We start from the raw sequence: 20,548 nt of genomic DNA, 5'->3' as shown, positions 1-20,548 counted from the left end.
AAAACTTACCTCTACACTAAAATCTAACTATAATATAAAAATGTATTAATTAACAGAAAGATTGTATTAGAGACCTCGGTGTATTAATTGACAATAAATTATATTTTCACAACCACACTGATTATTAAATTACATAAGTTAGGTCCGATACAACAGTGTTCATGAGTGTGATAGTTATATACAATAGAAGTGATTTAATACAGTTATATGAACACTTTTTAATGATTGAATAAAATTAATAAAATCGGTTAAAAACCATACATGTTTCGGAGGAATGCTCCTCCATCTTCAGTGGTAGTACCACGACGCTGGTACAGATGTTCGACCGCGTAACGTAGCGTAGTCAGTCTTCCTTAAGCTACGTTACGCTGTCGAACATCTGTACCAGCATCGTGGTACTACCACTGAAGATGGAGGAGCATTCCTCCGAAACATGTATGGTTTTTAACCGATTTTATTAATTTTATTCAATCATTAAAAAGTGTTCATATAACTGTATTAAATCGCTTCTATTGTATATAACTATCACACTGATTATATTTATAACCATGCAGTAAGAATGTTAAATTAATCATTGTAATCTATGTTCTTCATTTTGTTGTTATCTCAATTATTTAATTTGTACCATAGTTGTTAATTTTATTGCATTAATTGTATCACTATGCTGGACTTTTCTTGGCCTATGGGTGTTATCCAGCACAAATAAATAAATAAATAAATAAATAAATAAATAAATAAATAAATAAATAAATAAATAAATACTGTTATAAAATGGCTATTTGAAAGATCTCTTTGATCAGACATTAAGAACAGGACGATGCTTAAAATAAATCAATACAGAAGTAAAACAGAAAGCAGAGGTTGTGAGTCTACCTTGTTCGATATTATTTGATTTGATTACCAATTTTAGTAGTATTCTTCTATCCAAACACGACCCAGTAACAAAGGGAAATGACAAGGTTAGATTTGTGGCACATCCGGTACATTTTATGATCCGGGCATAACGCGAGTTTTGTGGAACATCCGGTATTTAAATTTTTATAGCTCTCCAAGACTCTGGAGTTTCTCTACGTCGTTGGAGTACCTATGTATAAAAAGAAAACTCAGATGCAGTAAGTTTGGACGACATGTTTGATAGTAGGAAAAGGAAGAATTGAAGTGCAGGCGTCTAGATTCCTCTCAGATATCGTTCCTTTCGTATCTCGCGATCTGCTCTTTGAATTGAGCTGTGACGACGTCCAGCTTTATGGTCTAGCTTTATTGGAGTAAGATTTACATGGCCAGGGTGAACGTAACGGCCGGGAGTAAAGTTTCAAACAAGTATAAAAATAGGTCTTCGGTTTTATGATACCTAAATATTGTCTTGGCTTGGGTAGTAGGTACTGAAAAATTTGATGATTTGCGAGTTCTGATCTGAACCATAGAACAAAACTCGTGAGGTGACTGGTTGCAATCCCAATGGCTGTGGAGAATGATGCAAATGGACGACAATCGAAGAATATCGAAACCTTGCGCATGCGGAATCTGTGTCTTTTGAACCATATGTTTTTGCATATTGGTATGTTTTTCTTTTCCATGTGTGTTCTATTGGGTTAAGGTAGTTAATATGAACTAGCAACAAGAAGGGGCACGTTTTCGGGAGTACCGATTTCGATAATGTTTAGTACACTGCTCCGTCGATTTAGTAGAAAATCAATGTTCACCTACTTACAGATAACACGCGTAACAACTCCCCTGCAATCCGTAGGCATCATCTCAAGATAGAGCAGTGGTATTCAATCTATGGTACGCATACCGCCGGGGGGTACGCGGTTGTCTCCAGGGTTACGCATCCCACTTATTACTTATGCAAAAATAATGACATATTTATTTTATTATACTTGTTGATAATTACTGCATTATATTATAGTTTCTTTTGGAATATCAACTCTTGTTTTCCCTTGCTTGAATAACATTTTACGGAAATCATTACCATTATTATTGTATCAATAACTACTGTATAATAATAATAATAATAATAATAATAATAATAATAATAATAATAATGATAATAATAATAATAATCTATACTAATAATAAATCTGTAGCCGAAATTTTTCTGGTAATTTTCGATTTTCCAAAAATAATTGGTCCTAACATATATAATTAACCGCCCTGAAACCGAAAATCGCTTTTTTGAAATTTTTGTTTGTCTGTCTGTCTGTCTGTCTGGATGTTTGTTACCCTTTCACGCGATAATGGCTGACCGAGTTATATGAAAACTGGAATATAAATTAAGTTCGTTGTAATTTAGAATTTAGGCTATATGGCATTCAAAATATTTTATTTAAAAGGGGGGTTATAAGGGGGCTTGAATTAAATAAATCGAAATATCTCCCTTATTATTAATTTTCATGAACAATATTACATAACAAAAGTTTCTTTAAAAATAATTTCCGATAAGTTTTATTCTATGCAAAATTTTGATAGGACTGATATTTAATGAGATAAATGAGTTTGAAAATCACAATAACGACGCCATCTAAGGCGGTGTAATGAAATAAAAAACAAATGACTTCGTCTATAAGGGGTTTTGGACAACAACAATCAAAAGCTATGAAACATAGCCTACAGAGAATGTTTCTGTGTTTGTATGAAGTACGAGTAATATCGGAAGCTAAATTAACCGATTTGTATAATTAATTATTAATTCACCATTGGAAAGTGTAGTTTTTCTAGATTGACGTAATGCTATAATGTTATTACAGTAACTTCTGAGTGAATCGAGGACAGGTAAGATTAAAATAGCTTCTTATGCACAGAAAACTTGATAGGCTATTCTGTACATTCGTTTCCTGTATTTCCTAAAATAATTTTTATAACCAAATGAGTGGTCTCTGGATAAAAATTTTTAATTTTTTAATACAATTTAAATTAAGTAACATAATAAACGATTTATCCTTCTATCAAACACGAATGTTCCTTGGATCAAATGTCCTATTTTAATTATGTAATTAATTTATATTTATTTCTAACGGATGCAGCGGAGCGCACGGGTACGGCTAGTAATAATAATAATAATAATAATAATAATAATAATAATAATAATAATAATAATTTATTTTTAGTACAGCATCGATCATAGTCTTTTGTTAATTCTTATATAATTGCAACGCAGTGTGGGGGTACAAATATATTTTGTAGGTACGCTAGCAAGAAAGATTGAGTACCACTGAAGTAGGGCATGCAAGTCAAGGAATGTTATGGACAGTAAAAATCGATCATACGGGAATGGGTATTTAAGAGTTGTTACTTGGTTATAAAAAACGAATCTGATACAACTTTAATAGAAATTAATTTTATTTCCTAGAATATATATATATCTCAAGAAAAATACAATAATAAATGAATGAATTAATATACGAATAAACAAATTGAGTGAATGAATGAATAAATATATATAAGCTAATGAATGAATGAATGAATGAATGAAGGAAGGAGTGAGTGAGTGAAGTCATGAAGGAAGAAATGAATGAGTGAATTAATGAATTAAGGAATAAATAAGAAAATAAATCAATAAAGAAATAAATCAGCAAATAAAGCGTTAAATAAATAAAGAAAAAATAAAAATAAATATTACCTAACTATCTCCAGCAATATCCTTAACATTTGTACCGTTTTAAAGACGTTGAATAATATTTACTCTGTCAAAAATACTCAGACTTGAAAGTGTTTGTGACATGATGCCTTACCGGCATGCGGGACTTGGATTCTCGCCAGAACAAAAGACCCCGTTGTACTGAATTGCATACTACCTATATTAAAATTTACATATTCCGATTCTCCATTAAATTTTATATATGAATGTGTAGAAATTTTACTCATTCATCCATTTCAAGTCTTTTAACCATTTATTAAACTTGTTTCGTGGACTTCAAACTTGAGACAAATAAGTATGTAAAATCATGTTGAGAAAGCCATAAAAATAAACAAAGCACTATCACTAACCAAACTTTAGTACAGATGCTCAAAATGTGAACCATTCACAGACAAACAATGTCTCAGTCTATCACGGAAACAGTCCGTTGTCTTTCTCACAGTGACATGGCTAATCTGTTCCATCTCTTATCTGCAATAAACTATTTCTGTCTAGCTTAGAATATGGCACTAGAATTCTATTAGCCGGTATTTTTATGGGTCTAATATTCGCGTACTTTAAAAAATTAGGAGCGTCCTATAATCGATGGCGTTTTATATTCGAGTAAATACGTTTTTTTTTTTAATTTTACAGAAAGGTTGAGGACATTTTAAGTTCAGTGGACGTAAGTGAAAATAAAACAATAGTTGTCTTGATGCAAATTCTATACCACATCTTTCGGTGAAAACAAACGATAGAAAAAAATTAAGAAAAATAATTAAAGTTTTCGTGATGAAACGGAAGTCTTCGCCGATTAAGCGACATGACATCAGATCGCAGTGGAAAGTTTCACTTGCATTTTATGATCTTGAGGCTGTCATTATTCTCAAGTCGGCGCGCAGATTTCGGTTGCAAGATGGCTGAGGGAGAGGATTCAATTAAGAATTCAGCCATTAACAAGGGCAAGGTCAGCAGATTCTTCCATTAGCGAGTCCTGCAACGAAATTTATTTGCATGTTGCACCACCGCACAGTTGTAACCCTTCGAGCTCCAGTGCTATAAAGTTAATAACAATTTCGTCACTATTGAATATCGGTATTTGTAGATTAGATAGTAATGTATTTATTGAAATTCCCAGGTTTGAGGATTTGTCACAAATCGAGTCATATACTTCGTGCAGTAGGTTTTGAGTGTTTGAGGGTCGATTTCTAAAACATGGACGAAATCTTGGTTCCAAACCTCGGCTTTTAAACCGCGATTCGAGGTCTGAATCCTTATGCGATTTCTGAAACGAAGTCGAGACGCGGATTGAGAAGAAACCGAGATTCGTGCGTTTTATATATGGCAACGCAGCTAAGAATCTATTTTTATTGCCGATAAACAGTCGATTTTAGAAAAAAAATTAATATCGGGATTAATATTTTTATTGAATTGCATTAAGTCACATTCTTTTGTTCTCAGCTAAGTTATTGTTATGCTATATTTACTAATTTACAGAATATAGACTATGTGCGTTTAATACTAGCAATGCTTAGTATTTAATAGGGAACGGAGTTTTAGGTATCAGAATGATATTCACCAAATAAATAGCACAAGTTGAGCGTTTATGTTGTAGTTTATCAATTGTTCATAACTACTACCAACATTAATTGCCTGGAAACTCTGTTATATGGAATTAATAACCTAAATATTAACTGGATTAAAATTTCAATTGAAACTAAAATTTGGTATGGTTCTATTTTCACATAGCCCCAATAGCATAAAACTTAAAATAAGAAGACAAAATCAAGTTTGCTTCATATTCTTGTAACTCCGCATCATTTTCGAGTATTAAATGAAATGTCAAAAACTACCGTAAAGACTAAGAATTAAGTTTAATCATCTTATAGACATAAATGTATAAAATTAATATAAAATATTTTATGTTACTTCCCTCAAAGCAACAAAGTGTAAAAAAAATTGTCAACCTGCCGCCTCTTGCATTTCGTTGCAGATTATTATTTAGCATTCTTGCTAAATTTTGCGTTGATTCCTTCTAAAATCGAAATATTTATATGAAATCATCGTCATTATATAGTTACAAAGGATTATTCCTGTCTCTCATCATTCTAATCCAGGGATTTAATACCCGTAGATACAAATTTTCCTTTGATAATCATCCAGCTGATCTACTACCTCCATCTTGTATACATAAGCCGTGGTTTTAAACCTGCCCCAGCCGTGGTCTCTGCTTCAGACCATGGTTTCGAGCCATGGCTCAGAAAAATGAAAAAGACCTCGTTTCATAAATCCAAACGCGGTTTAAAGCCATGGTCGTGGTCTAGAGCTCGATTTAGAAATCAAACCTAGTCTATATTGGTATTGTAAGTTTCAAACGTTCCTGGCATCACCTTCATGGACATGCTAATCGGTATTTCGAAAGGTTCACTTTTACCTCTGATTGGATTCCGGCTGATATGTATAGGCTACTCTTTGACATGGAAAATGGTCGCTCTCCTGCAGCATGAATTTGTCTAGAATGGAATGGAATTTCCTGGAGGGAGGGATTATAGCCCAGCACTGTGACTTGTAACGATCTATTGCACTAACCCTCAAGCTAGGCGCATTCCCAAACGGCTGACTACACTAAGGTTCGCTGCATACACAGGTTTCGAGCAGACAATTCCCTCCCTCCTAGACCAGCCCCCTCCGTGCGTCGCCAATCATTTCATCTATCCACTCATGTCTCACCTCTGTATATTAAGCATTTGTTGATAGATTAATTAATTAATTCATTCACGCCCTATCTATCCACAACTTCATGCTTTCGTTTATCCGTATCAGTCTATACTTTTGCGTATTACATTTTTAATTAAACTATTACACTTTTACTACGTCATATTACTTTTGACCAATAAAACTGTACGGAACAACGTGTTTTAACCAATCATGGCTGGTTATCCTACGATTTTTATCATATCCCGAGCATTTTTTCACCTCCCTAAGATTTGTTTGTTTGTTTGCCAACATCGTACTTTCAATAATTGTAGCTTTTGAAATGATTCATGTTTATTTCATTGTCCTCAATTATTAAAACTTTTCTATCTTTTATCTTGTTTATATTTTGTTATAGCTTCTGTTGTATGAGGTTATGAATAGTAACGCATCAGAGATTGTTTAATAAATATTGATAATTGAAGTGGAATGCAACTATTTCAATAAAAAGAAACTGAATCAACAAAGCCTTCTTGACTAGTAATCGTTCATAGAATTCAATGAAGATTGTATAGTTGTCACAACTGGTAACAAGAGAACAGCCGATCTTGTTATGATGAAATGGTACAATAATAGATACATTTTGAAGACAGTTTACTATTTTAGTAAGTCAATTAATATTTTATTGTATTAGAGTTAGTTTATTTCTTCCAGTCTTTTTATACTTTCTTCTAATCGTGTAATAGTCAATTAAATCCCACTCGAGTTTTGATTTTCTCTTAATACGTCAAAATCTCTAGTGAGATTACTGTAGATAAACTATTTCTCATATCCTGGCATCATTCTGTTAATTCACTTTTTCCGTATATTTATCCACGTAGTGATTTGCACCAGTGGTGACCAACTCTGCTCTCTTACTAAGCACTGTGTGCACTCATGTGCACTCTCACATACTGCTCGTGTGCACAAAGGGTGCTCTTGCACAACGAGCACGAGTTGATCATCACTGATTTACAAAACTAGCCATTTATTTATGTAACTATCTGTCCATCCATCCATCCATCCATCCATGCATCCATCCATCCATCCCTGCATCCATCCATGCATCCATCCATCCATCCATGCATCCATCCATCCATCCATCCATGCATCCATCCATCCATCCATGCATCCATCCATCCATCCATGCATCCATCCATCCATGCATCCATCCATCCATGCATCCATCCATCCATCCATCCATGCATCCATCCATCCATCCATCCATCCATGCATCCATCCATCCATGCATCCATCCATCCATCCATGCATCCATCCATCCATGCATCCATCCATCCATGCATCCATCCATCCATCCATCCATGCATCCATCCATCCATCCATGCATCCATCCATCCATCCATCCATGCATCCATCCATCCATGCATGCATGCATCCATCCATGCATCCATCCATCCATCCATCCATCCATCCATGCATCCATCCATCCATGCATCCATCCATCCATGCATCCATCCATCCATCCATCCACCCATGCATCCATCCATCCATCCATCCACCCATCCATGCATCCATCCATCGTTACATCCAACCATACATTTTCTGTCCATTTTCTGCTTCATGTATTAGGTCTATCCACGTTCTCTTCCATTAGTCCTTTTTTGTCCATCTATTCATTCTATTAATAAACTTCTCCATACGTTTATCTTATTTACTCACTTATTTTTCCATTTCTTTCTCCTTGTGTTCATTGATTTTTTTCCTCTCGTTCATTCACCTATTCGACAACTATCCTTTATTTGACTCAGGCCCAGTTGTACGAACAGGGAATGAAGTCCAGTTAAAGTTAATTCCATGGTTACGCGAGAAATATGTTGTACGAACTCGGAATAGTTTATTATCCGGAGGATATCTTTAGAATAAGCTATTCCATACTTTCACTCGCTGTTAATTTGTTTTCTAGAGAATAAATTATACGAAGCGCATCCAGAAAGTAAGTTTCCCGATTTTTTCCCCTTGAAAGTAAAAGTAATTAGCCGTGTCAATTGCGCATGCGTAACAGATCTATGACGTATCAATCATTGCCAGCCGGACAGCTCCCGTCTGGTGCCAGTAGCGTGGCAGCAGTGGTCCGAAATGGAAGCTCTTATTCCTTCTCCCGCCGCCTGCGAGGTTCGGTCGGTGATAAGGTTCTTTAATGCACAAAGCATTGCGCCAATTGAAATTCATCGGCAGCTCTGACAGGTCTATGGGCAGAACATCATGAGTAAGCAGATGGTGCGTCGCTGGTGTAGGCAGTTTTCCGAATGTCGTCGAAATGTCCATGATGAAGAGCGCAGTGGACGACCGTCCCTCATCAGTGATGATCGTGTTGAGCTGGTGCGGCAGTGCATCATGGAGAACCGTCGCTTCACGATTACGGAGCTGAGCAGCCATTTTCCGCAGATATCGCGATCCTTGTTGCATGAGATTGTCACTAACAACCTGCTGTTCAAAAAAGTGTGTGCCAGGTGGGTGCCAAAAAACCTGACAGGCCCGAACACAAAATGCAACGTTTAGGAGCAGCACTGACATTTCTGCAACGGTATCACGATGACGGCGACGAATTCCTCGACAGGATCGTCACGGGCGATGAGACTTGGATTTCGCTCTTCACCCCGGAAACCAAGCAGCAGTCAATGCATTGGCGGCATAGTGGATCTCTGGTCGGGACGAAATTCAAACAGACGCTGTCGGTACGGAAAGTGATGTGCACAGTGCTCTGGGACAGGAAGGGCAGTCTGCTCATTGACTTCCTTCCAAGAGGTGAAACAGTGAACGCTGACCGTTACTGTGAAACACTGCGAAAATTGCGACGTGCCATTCAGAACAAGAGGCGTGGAATGCTTACTGCAGGTGTTGTGCTCCTCCATGACAATGCTCGTCCACATACGGCTCGGCGCACAGCAGCTGTTTTGACGGAATTTGGCTGGGAGTTGTTTGATCATCCACCCTACAGTCCTGATCTTGCTCCCAGCGATTTTCACGTTTTCTTGCACCTCAAGAAATTCCTGTCCTCCGGTGAGCGTTTTGGCAACGACGAAGAGCTGAAGACGTCTGTCATACGCTGGTTCCATTCAAAGGCGGCAGAGTTTTACGACAGAGGAATACAAAAGTTGATCCCACGATACAAGTGTCTCAATTCTGATGGTGGCTATGTTGAAAAATATCTGAAACATTGCTGTGAATTACTGTATGATACATTTTTGAGAACGCGGGAAACAAACGGAAATAGGCATAATAAACCTGATGTATGAAATTAGTATGACGAAAAATTTTGACTAAAAATGGACACTGTTTTATGCGTACTAGTATTAACAATGATTTGCAACACATGACAGACTGGTAAAAGTAGTTCACATTATCATTGTAAATAAATTCTAATTTGTAAATAATTAAAATTAAATTTTAAACAAATTCATAAGCCAATATTGTAATATTATTATATCAGTATTACGTTCTGCATGCCTTTAAATATTATTCTGAGCATTAAATAACCTAGCTACAGACTCCCATGTTCTTTCCTTTCGACAGACGTTATGACATGACATCAGTTTTTTAGCACCTTGTTATAGCCATTTGCTATTTCAACTAGAATGTATCTTCTATCTTATAGTTTTGATTTATAATTTCTTCAGAGTCATTCATTACTTTATAATAAACGCTGTAGACAGAATAGTAATAATATGTTCAGAAATATAAAAAAAACTAGTGGCTTGTGCATCAAATGCTGCTGCAAACTAAGTTCGTTAGATGTTCAAATAAAAATTTTTCATATTTATTTTCAATGAAGAATACTTGTCTTTTTGATAGTTATTTACTTCCATGATAATGAAACATACTCCCTCTGCATGGATTTTTTTTAGGCCAAATACTTTTTCTTGAACCTATCCAACTTCAGTTTTTGAGTTTCAACGCGAAAACGCAAGTATCAATGTCAGGACGATAGCAGTAGCTATTTCAGGCCATTGTGGATTGTAGGCAAAAGTTAAAAAAATGTCTGGTTTGCTAAGCTTTCGAACAATAGCATTTTCGTATAGCTGCTGCATGTAGAACTTGAAATGTAGAGCGTAAAATCATTTTATCCTACTAAGAGATCTTGCTGAAATGATCTGGAGACTACAAAATTTTCTAGGCCTCTTATTTTATCAGTAAGTAATACCTTTTGATCTTTCCTTACGAACTGTAATTCTTGCGCTCTCTCGAGCCAATACTGAAGACAATGACACATATCAATATCTACACTATACCGTCATTAAGTATATGAAAAAGACCCAACCCCACTGGGTTAATAAGTATAAAAATTATTGATTTTTAATAACAATATATAGCAGTCACTCAGTAAATTATAGAAATGAAGATCTAAATTAAGATATTCTCTACATTTACTTACATAACCTCAAAACTTTCCACTTTCATATCATCACTATAGCATCAGTATTATGTACAATTAATGAAAAATAGACGCATCATAATATTAACTATAATAATATTTAATTTTTAATGGTAATAATGTCATCAAACCACCTCAAGTTTCGTAGATTTGAATATCCAATACACAGCTGTACTCAGAAAATTATACACTGCAGAATCAGTTTTTAATAATAAATTGAATTGAGCTCTAAATATGTCGGCAATCCTGCAGGTCATGGCCTTCGTGTAATAGCCTATTGTTTATTGTAGTGTGTGTTTTATTCTGAAATTCAATCAAGTAGGCCGTGATTGTATAAAATTAGTTCTCAAAACTGACAACAGATGGATTTTGGAAAATAGGAAAATTATGTAGGAAAATTGACATTTCATTGAAAACTACTACTTTTCCGAAAAACGTTGGGTTCCAAGCTTCAAAATGAGCGGCCATTTATTAAAATCCGTTCAGCCGTTTTCGTATAATTTCCATTACCAGTTCAAATTATATATATAGATATTGGTATTGTGAATGCACTTTATGAACAAAACACCATCTAAAGTATTGTCAACCTCTGTTCCAACTCTGCTATGGAATAGATAACTCTGGAATAAACGAACGTCATACAACACAGAGCTCCGTTTATTCTATAATTAAGCTATTCCACGAATAGCTATTCCAAAATTTATTTCGCGATCGTACAACTGGGTTTCAGTCTTTACATTTATTTGTCTACACGTCCCTTTATTATTTATCATTATATACATCTACTGCCATATTAATACTTAACGAGCCACTGGCGTAGCTGATTCGGCGGAGACCCTTGCGTGCAGATCCGGACTTGCGCTCGGGCGCGGGTTCGATCCCCGCTTGGGCTGATTACTTGGTTGTTTTTTTTTTCGAAGTTTTCCCCAAACGTAAGGTGAATGTCAGGTAATCTTTGGCGAATCCCCGGCTTCATCTCTCTATCACCAATCCCATAGACGCTAAATAACTTAGTAGTTGATACAACGTCGTTAATCTTTAATTAGGTATGTAGATAAAGATTATGTAGATAGGTATGTGGGGTGTTCAGAGCACCCCAACTTCAAAACAGTTATTAGGGACATAAGATGCTTCAAATATCTTGAACAAAGTCATTGTCGTTACTTAGTGCATTAAGGAGCAAATGCTATTAATTTCGTTAGAGGAAGGTCTTGGGTTCGATAAGAAAATTCAATGAAAAAGAATAATCACTTTTTAAAACCTAGAAACTTTTTAGGTATTTTCACCAAGATTTGTTTTAAACTAGAACAATGTGTTATTTCACAATCACCACCATCACCACCACCACCACCACCATCACCACCACCACCATCACCACCACCACCGTCAGATTATTCACTTTGAGTCACATGATCACTAAATTCACAATTCTCCGTTTCACCATGATCTGATTTCTCACAAATAACTAACTTTTGTAATTATTGATAATATTTTATTTGTAGTCTAACCATTACCTATACCACTACCATCACTGTCAGATTGTTCACTTTCAGTCATATGATCACTAAATTCACAGTTCTCTGCTTCATTGTGATCTGATTCTTCACAAGTAATTACGTCATCATCTGCTAATAGGCCTACTTCATTCAGAAGTGTTCTGATCTTTGCTATTCATTGGACATTATGAAGTTCTGAATAAAATCACAAATCTTGGGAAAAAGATCATCTGCTTGTGAAAATAACTCTTTAGCAAATATAAAACAAGGTAGCCTACGTGATGTGATCGGTTTGGAAGTAAATCCCGAAAAGACAAAGTATATGATCATGTCTCGTGATCAGAATATTGTACGAAATGGAAATATAAAAATTGGAGATGTATCCTTCGAAGGGGTGGAAAAATTCAAATATCTTGGAGCAATAGTAACAAATATAAATGACACTCGGGAGGAAATTAAACGCAGAATAAATATGGGAAATGCGTGTTATTATTCGGTTGAGAAGCTTTTATCATCTAGTCTGCTGTCCAAAAATCTGAAAGTTACAATTTATAAAACAGTTATATTACGGGTTGTTCTGTATGGTTGTGAAATTTGGACTCTCACTCTGAGAGAGGAACATAGGTTAAGGGTGTTTGAGAATAAGGTGCTTAGGAAAATATTTGGGGCTAAGCGGGATGAAGTTACAGGAGAATGGAGAAAGTTACACAACGCAGAACTGCACGCATTGTATTCTTCACCTGACATAATTAGGAACATTAAATCCAGACGTTTGAGATGGGCAGGGCATGTAGCACGTATGGGCGAATCAAGAAATGCATATAGAGTGTTAGTTGGGAGACCGGAGGGAAAAAAACCTTTGGGGAGGCCGAGACGTAGATGGGAGGATAATATTAAAATGGATTTGAGGGAGGTGGGATATGATGATAGAGACTGGATTAATCTTGCACAGGATAGGGACCGATGGCGGGCTTATGTGAGGGCGGCAATGAACCTTCGGGTTCCTTAAAAGCCATTTGTAAGTAAGTAAGTAAGCCTACGTGATTGTTAACAGCATCCCAGTCATTCAAATGCCGCAATGAAAGTGAACAAGTGGCAATAAAATTGACCTAACGGTTTCAGCACCAACAATGATACTTTTTAAGAAGGTGATAAGTCCGCCAGCAGTGTAGACAACATTATTTTCAGAATCACTGATGTTATGGCCACCCCACATACCTAATTAGAGGTTAAATAACCAAATAAAAACCAACACATAGTAAACTATATCAAAGCGCAAGGGATGGCATGGTTTGGCCATATCAATCGTATGGACGAAGGTAAAACAGTTAAGAAAATATATAAATGGAACCCCAGCAGTAAAAGAGCAAAAGGAAGACCAAAAAGTGGATGGAAGGAAAACATAACCAACGATTTGAAAACACTGAATGTAAAGAATTGGCCAAACCTTGTTCATAACAGAAAGGAATGGCGTAAATTAATTGAGAAGGCCAAAACTTCGACGAAGTTGTAGCACCTACTGAAGAAGAAGAACCAAATAAGAAAATACTTAATACTGGTGACAGACTACAGTCACTAATCGTGATTATCGACCTAATCGCGATTGGGTTTGTAGTGTGTCACCGTCCCGATCGCGATCAGGAGCTAAATCCTGTTTCCAGAACAAAAAGAGAGAGAGAGCAATAGAAGTCTGCTGAAAGATGTTTCATTTCAGTAAATAATGGATTACAAACTGGAACTGGTTTCTTTTTCAGATTTTCAATTCCAGTCTCCATTACGAAGCTATCGTTGAGTTTAGGGTTGATTTTAAAAATATGTTTTATTACAAAATAATATAAATTTTTGGCATGATGATATAAATTTTATAGGTTATGAAATCTCTTTTCAAAATAATATAAATAGTAATTATATAAATTGTATCATATATATTATTATAATGTACCGAAGTACATATGATATTTCCATGCAGATATTCTGCGTCATCATACGATGAAAGAGTAATGGAACGGAGAAAAATTCTCTCCGGCGCCGGGATTTGAACCCGGGTTTTCAGCTCTACGTGCTAACGCTTTATCCACTAAGCCACACCGGATTCCACCCCGGCGTCGGAAGAATCGTCTCAGTTTTAAGTTCCAACTCTTGGGTTCCCTGTAGTGGCCGCCCTCTGCACTACGTCATAGATATCTATGAACCTAGGACCGAAGTCCACACATGTAATGTGTAATGAGTGACTAGTTGGCCGGGATCCGACGGAATAAGCGCCGTCTTATTCCGTCGGATCCCGGGGTGGAATCCGGTGTGGCTTAGTGGATAAAGCGTCAGCACGTAGAGCTGAAAACCCGGGTTCAAATCCCGGCGCCGGAGAGAATTTTTCTCCGTTCCATTACTCTTTCATCGTATAAATTGTATCAGTTTACGTTCTAAAGCATATAATTATTTTAACTAATAAATTCCCATATCAAGCTGCAAGAAACAACAAAAAAAGGAAAAAAAAAAAAACAATGAACAAACATCAAAAGAAAGTATGAGCTTTAGGTGTTGTCCAGGAGGGAAACAAACATATACGTATGTACATAGAGAAAATTGTTTCCTCTATGGCAGAGATCTCCAAAAAGCGTATCGTATTTCGTGCTCTCGATGCAGCCCGCCGAACACAGTGTGCTGTAAGGGAAAGAGACTCGTACCTCAACAGATGGGAGCGATCAGTGGGGGATCGCGGCAACGGTGTGCTTATGTTTACAAATAATATCAAAAGAATAAGAAATATCATACGTTTGTGTATTATTTTGACATACTATGAAGTCTGTTGCTATTGACACAAGCCATTGCAAATTAAACCTCTTCTGTTCTATGGTGCCTTTCAGTGCCTGGAAAAGATCTTCTCCAGTTGTATTTTGTAATTCCATCTAGAAGACATTCAGACACAGTAAAATGTTCATTAACTCCTCGGATGAAAATGGCTAGGTGAGCTTTGTCATTTCTATCTGTGCTTTCGTCCAATGCAAGTGAGTAAGCTACAAACTGGTTAATTGTGGTTTCGACTTCAGATTCAATTACATTTACAATCTTGAATTTGCTTCTCTGAACTGTAATTGGAAACAATTTAATTTTCTCAAACTTTGACTTTGTTCTGGACATCGTATTTTAGTAACGTCCTGTATGCACGATTTTACAAATGATGCTTCTGTAAAGGGCTTCATTGACTTTTCAATATTCCAAGCTAGAACATAGCTAGCAAGAAGCTTTTATTGCTTAAGACTGAGGACACGTGTGTAATTTGTGTTTGTATTTTCTTGTTTTATATTTATCAAAATATTTGTAGGCCTACGCACTTCACCTAAAATTAAACGAAGAACTATATGTTTGTCATGCGGAACTGAGTGTAAACGTTTTGTAATATACTGATTATTATGTATAACCAACAATTATACAGATAGCCCCAAAATAAATTATTTTCACATGTCCAACATGCCTGTAATTGTATGATATTCTTTGTGAAGAGTCGAGTATTGTCGTCGCATGTTGAATTTTAACACACCCTTAAGAATTTTCGAACAAATTAAGCATTTCACATTCTCCCCACTAACTAAAAAAAAAAAAGTCTCTTCCTATTCATCCTTGAATGTACTACGTCCATGACTAGAAGACATTGTGAAACGGTCGAACACTCCGACCAACACAATGATAATGGCAGTCCGCCACTGCTCTTCGTTTGTGCATAAACATTGAGTACAGTACAGTTGGGGATGGGTGAGGCGGAGCGGCTCATTACGTACTGCCTTCGGTTCCGTTCAGGGGCTTACTTGTGAGTACGCTTTTGGAGACGTCTGCTCTATGGTAATTCAGCTGTTGACCAGACGGGACCTAGTGTGTCACCACATTTTCGGTAATCGCGATCGGAGCTAATCGCGATTAGCGACTGTAGTCTGTCACCAGTATAACCCCTTTCTTTGTGTTATCTTTTTCTCTTTTTAAAACCCTCCCGCGGACGGTCTTCGATCATGAAACCTGCGAAAGCTTTGATTCGTATGCGGTGGAGTGCGATGTCCATCCACTGTATTACGACCGCTGCTGCTAGCATTCCACGTCTTCGCCGGATTAGGCACACGCGAGACACGGATTGTGTGCGGTTGCAGTTGGAGAGTAGGAAAGAGGATCGATAGCCGGTGGTCCAGAGTTCGTAGCTCAATTGTTAATACCTGCTAAACAAAGGCTACCGGGTCGCAACTCGTTAGTCCGACTTGCGGTCCAGACTCTACAGAGGATTACATCGGCCCCGGCCGGCGCTCAGTTGAGAAGCGTGGTAAGTCGCAAACCCAATGCGTTCCAGATTCCAGCACGTTGTGGCAGCATCTCATTTCCTTTCGTGGTGGGGATTAGGTCACTATGCTTGTGTATAACAGGATGCAAATAATGTAACTTAATGAAATAAGGCTATTTTATACATCTTGATTACACAGCTTTTATGATATGTATGATAAGTACTTTCTTGTGTTAAATTTTAACGTACCTTGTTAACATGTTTCGACCTATTTTCGGTCATCTTCGGAATTGGTCGTTGTTGGTCTTGGCGCCTCTTGTTTCCTGTGTGGGTGCGTTCGTAGTGTAGAGTCAAAGAGTGTATGTGTTTTGAAATTGAGTTGTGTTGAGAATATCGTTGGGGTGTGTTTTCGTGTGTCTCTATATTTCATATTGTTCTAGTGTGTTGAGTTTCTGGTTTTTTGGTTGGATGTGCAGTATTTCCATGTCTGTGTTGATGTCTCTGTAGATGTGGTTGGGATTTGTGAAGTGTTCTGCATATGTGGAGGTGTTTTGTAATTTTGTTATGGCTGTGATGTGTTCTTTGTAACGTGTTTGAAATGATCTGCCTGTCTGTCCTATGTAGAAGTTGTTGCAGGTGTTACATTTGAGTTTGTATACTCCTGTGTGGTTGTATTTGTTTGTTTGTGTGTTGAGATGTTTTTGTAGAGTGTTATTTGTTCTGTATGCGATGTTGAAGTTTAATTTCTTGAATGAGGTTGCAATTTTATGTGTGTTTTTGTTTTCGTATGTTAGTGTGATGTATTTTTTGTGTTCTTGTGTTTGTGTTGTATTCTTCTGTTTTTTGTGGTTTTGTTTTGTCTTATGTATTGTTGTCTATTATGTTGGGGTTGTATCCGTTTTCTTGTGCTATGTATTTGATTGTGTTTAGTTCTTGGTTGTAATCCTGTTGGTTCGTTGGTATGTTGAGTAGTCTGTGTACCATTGTTCGGAATACAGCTTGTTTGTGTTGTGTGGGGTGGTTGACTCTTTGACTCTACACTACGAACGCACCCACACAGGAAACAAGAGGCGCCAAGATCAAAAACGACCAGTTCCGAAGATGACCGAAAGTAGGTCGAAACATGTTAACAAGGTACGTTAAAATTTAACACAAGAACGTACTTATCATACATATTCCGAAAAGAATATTTTATATTGAGTTGATGGAGAAGCTCGTAGCGTTTTTTCGCTGTGACAAAGGTTTTTATTTGAGATGAATAGAAGACATAGAGTGACCGGATTCACATCGATAAAAAAAGAGGATCAAAGCTTCAAAAAGGAGGACATTGTTTTTTAAGTAGATTATTTTACGACGCTGTATCAACAACTTAGGTCAGTGATGTCAAAGCAAGCGCATTTTTCTGACCTTGACGTCGTGCGCGGGCATCAAGCGCTAAGTGTGGAAAGAGGAAGGATTGTGTATATGAGTAAGCAACCTGTTGGATTAAGAAAGCAGTGGTGCACAAACTTCAAACGGAACGTGAAATTTTATGTCGTTATTTTTATATGGCTTCTTTCTGTTTAATATTATCTATATTGTCTGTAAAACTAAAGTACTAACACTGATTTCTTAATATTGCAGTTGTGTTTTAAATCTTAATAACATAATAGAGAGTTAAGAAGGAATATTCACTTAAATTCCATAGTAGTATAATATTATACTGTATTAAGTGGATGAAACACATCATTCATAAAGAAAGTGATATTCCAAAGAAAGAGACTGAGTATGACATGATAAGTTGGAATTTATATTGATGGTATCTTTAGCCTTACAAAAGTAATCAATAAACTAATCAAAACAATATTACAGTACAAAGAAAAGTGACCTAGGTACTGTATCTGTTTTAAGTGTAACTAATATTACATAACAAAACTCTTATCGCATTATGCTTTTAAAGTGATATTTGTGAGCAACTTCCTATCATCAGAATATTAAATTATTTTCTCGAAATCTGCTGAAGCTATATAGCTGACATTTTTACAACACATGGGCACGTATCTTTTGCTTATGATGTAACAGTAGTTGCTTTGTTAATTCATTTCCTTACAAACAATTTCCATGCGAATATTTTCAAAATTTTCAATACACTATCTTCAGTAATACGTAAGTATATACGGTATATTAGATTTACGAAAACATTCTGTAAAGCTACTAAATAAATAGGCCTATACCTGAAAATTTCACTTTTCTATACGAAAAGTTGAGAAAATATTTCTTTTGAATAAAAAAATCAAACTTGTGAAAAATGAGCATTACAATTAAAACTTACTCCCTCTATCCCATTATAATTGTCCGGTACGCCGAAATGGTATTGCAGTAATTACAGACGACGGGGCAAACGAGAAGTGCACGCATGAGGAGAAGCCCAGTAGATCAGTGCACAAGGTTATGCAGGGCAATAACGTGATCTTATTGAGACAAGCAACACACACCGCCCAGAAGATTACCGAAAGTGGGTATTGGTTTTTAACTCACCGGTATGGCACTATGTACAAACCAGTGTAGCAAAGCAAACTGGAAATCGTTAGTAGAGCATACTCCTGCAGTGAGTACGTAAGTTTGAACAGACTTGGACATCCTGGGAACACAACTGGCGGTAGTGAATGACAGGGGTAGCAAGAACCTTACAGACAGTGGACGGCAGGCTGTATAAGGTTTTTTTTTAAAACACTACGGCTGACGTAGTGAAGAAAGGTGCCATAACAGGTTCGGCCGAGAAATTTCATGTCAGTAAAAGAACAGCACGCTGCATTTGGCAACGGGGGCGGCAAGCTTTGGAAAATGGATTCATTCCCATCACCAAATTAATCCCAGCAGTAAATGCAAAATTCCTCCTGGACCGCGCACAGGTTGAATTCAGGTATCAGTTCAGCAGCACCTGGATGGACGCTGCAGCAGCCAGTGGAAACACTTTGGAACTCGTGTGCCAACCGCCAAACAATCTGGATATGAATGTTTTAGATCTGGGGTACTTCCGGGCAATTCAGTCAATGACGGGAACAACAGCACCTGGACCACCTCAACATCCTGCCATCTGGCTTGGAGTGTCCTCGGAACATTTACGACGAGGCTACAGTAGCACTGCAGCAGTAGGTCTGTGGTTCTAGGCAAACTGTTGAAATGACAACCTTCCCGGTATAACAGGAAGTTTCTTTTCGTCTTTACTCGTAGGAGAATGTTTTTCTTTGTTTCAGTTCTTGGTCAATCTGTATTACTCCTGGAGTTAATAAAGTTGCATTCCTAGGAGTATTTATTTTCGGCTCAATGACTAGCCAATTTGTACTGATCCTGGAGTCATAAAGTTGTACAAGTAGTATTCATGTTCTTTTTTTGGCTCAATGATTGGCCAATTTATACAGATCCCTGACTACTAATTTTTTTCTTTTGCTAATTGAGTGACAATTTTGTACTGATTCTGGAGTAATACAGTTGTATTACTCATTCATGTGTTTCATTTTGCTCCTATGTAAACGCCAGTGTAAAATTATGGACATCGGACAATTATTATGGGACAAGAAATAAAAGCATACAGGACAATTATTATGGGACAGAGGGAGTACATTCTTATAATGCATTTATACTTCTCAGGCAAATCTAAAAATTAACATGGATACAGTTTTAATAAGTTATTTTCCCTTTGTCTATTGAATCAGTGCTGGCCATCCCTGAATATAGCTCGTCCAAGCGGCATATGCCACCTCTTTCGTCTGTCTCTTTCCTTTCCGCTGTAAAGCGCTCAGGCTCTCCTGGGCTCTAAGGCGCGCGCTTGCTCCTGTGGGCATCAATTGACATTTTTTTTACAGTTCATTTTATATATCAATATGCCTGGTAAATTATTAAATAAGTATATAATAAATTTCAATCTTAAGACATATCAACCTGCAAATGTTCATTTGCTATGTAATAACAATATGAACGTTTTCGCCGTTTAGGGCATCTTCAGATATAACAAAAAACATATAATCTGAACCTATAACAGTAAATTATGCAAATGACAAAGAATAGAA

The sequence above is a fragment of the Periplaneta americana genome, chromosome 4 (assembly GCF_040183065.1).
Source record: "Periplaneta americana isolate PAMFEO1 chromosome 4, P.americana_PAMFEO1_priV1, whole genome shotgun sequence".
NCBI lineage: Eukaryota > Metazoa > Arthropoda > Insecta > Blattodea > Blattidae > Periplaneta > Periplaneta americana.
Note: the sequence above shows the minus strand (reverse complement) of the source record.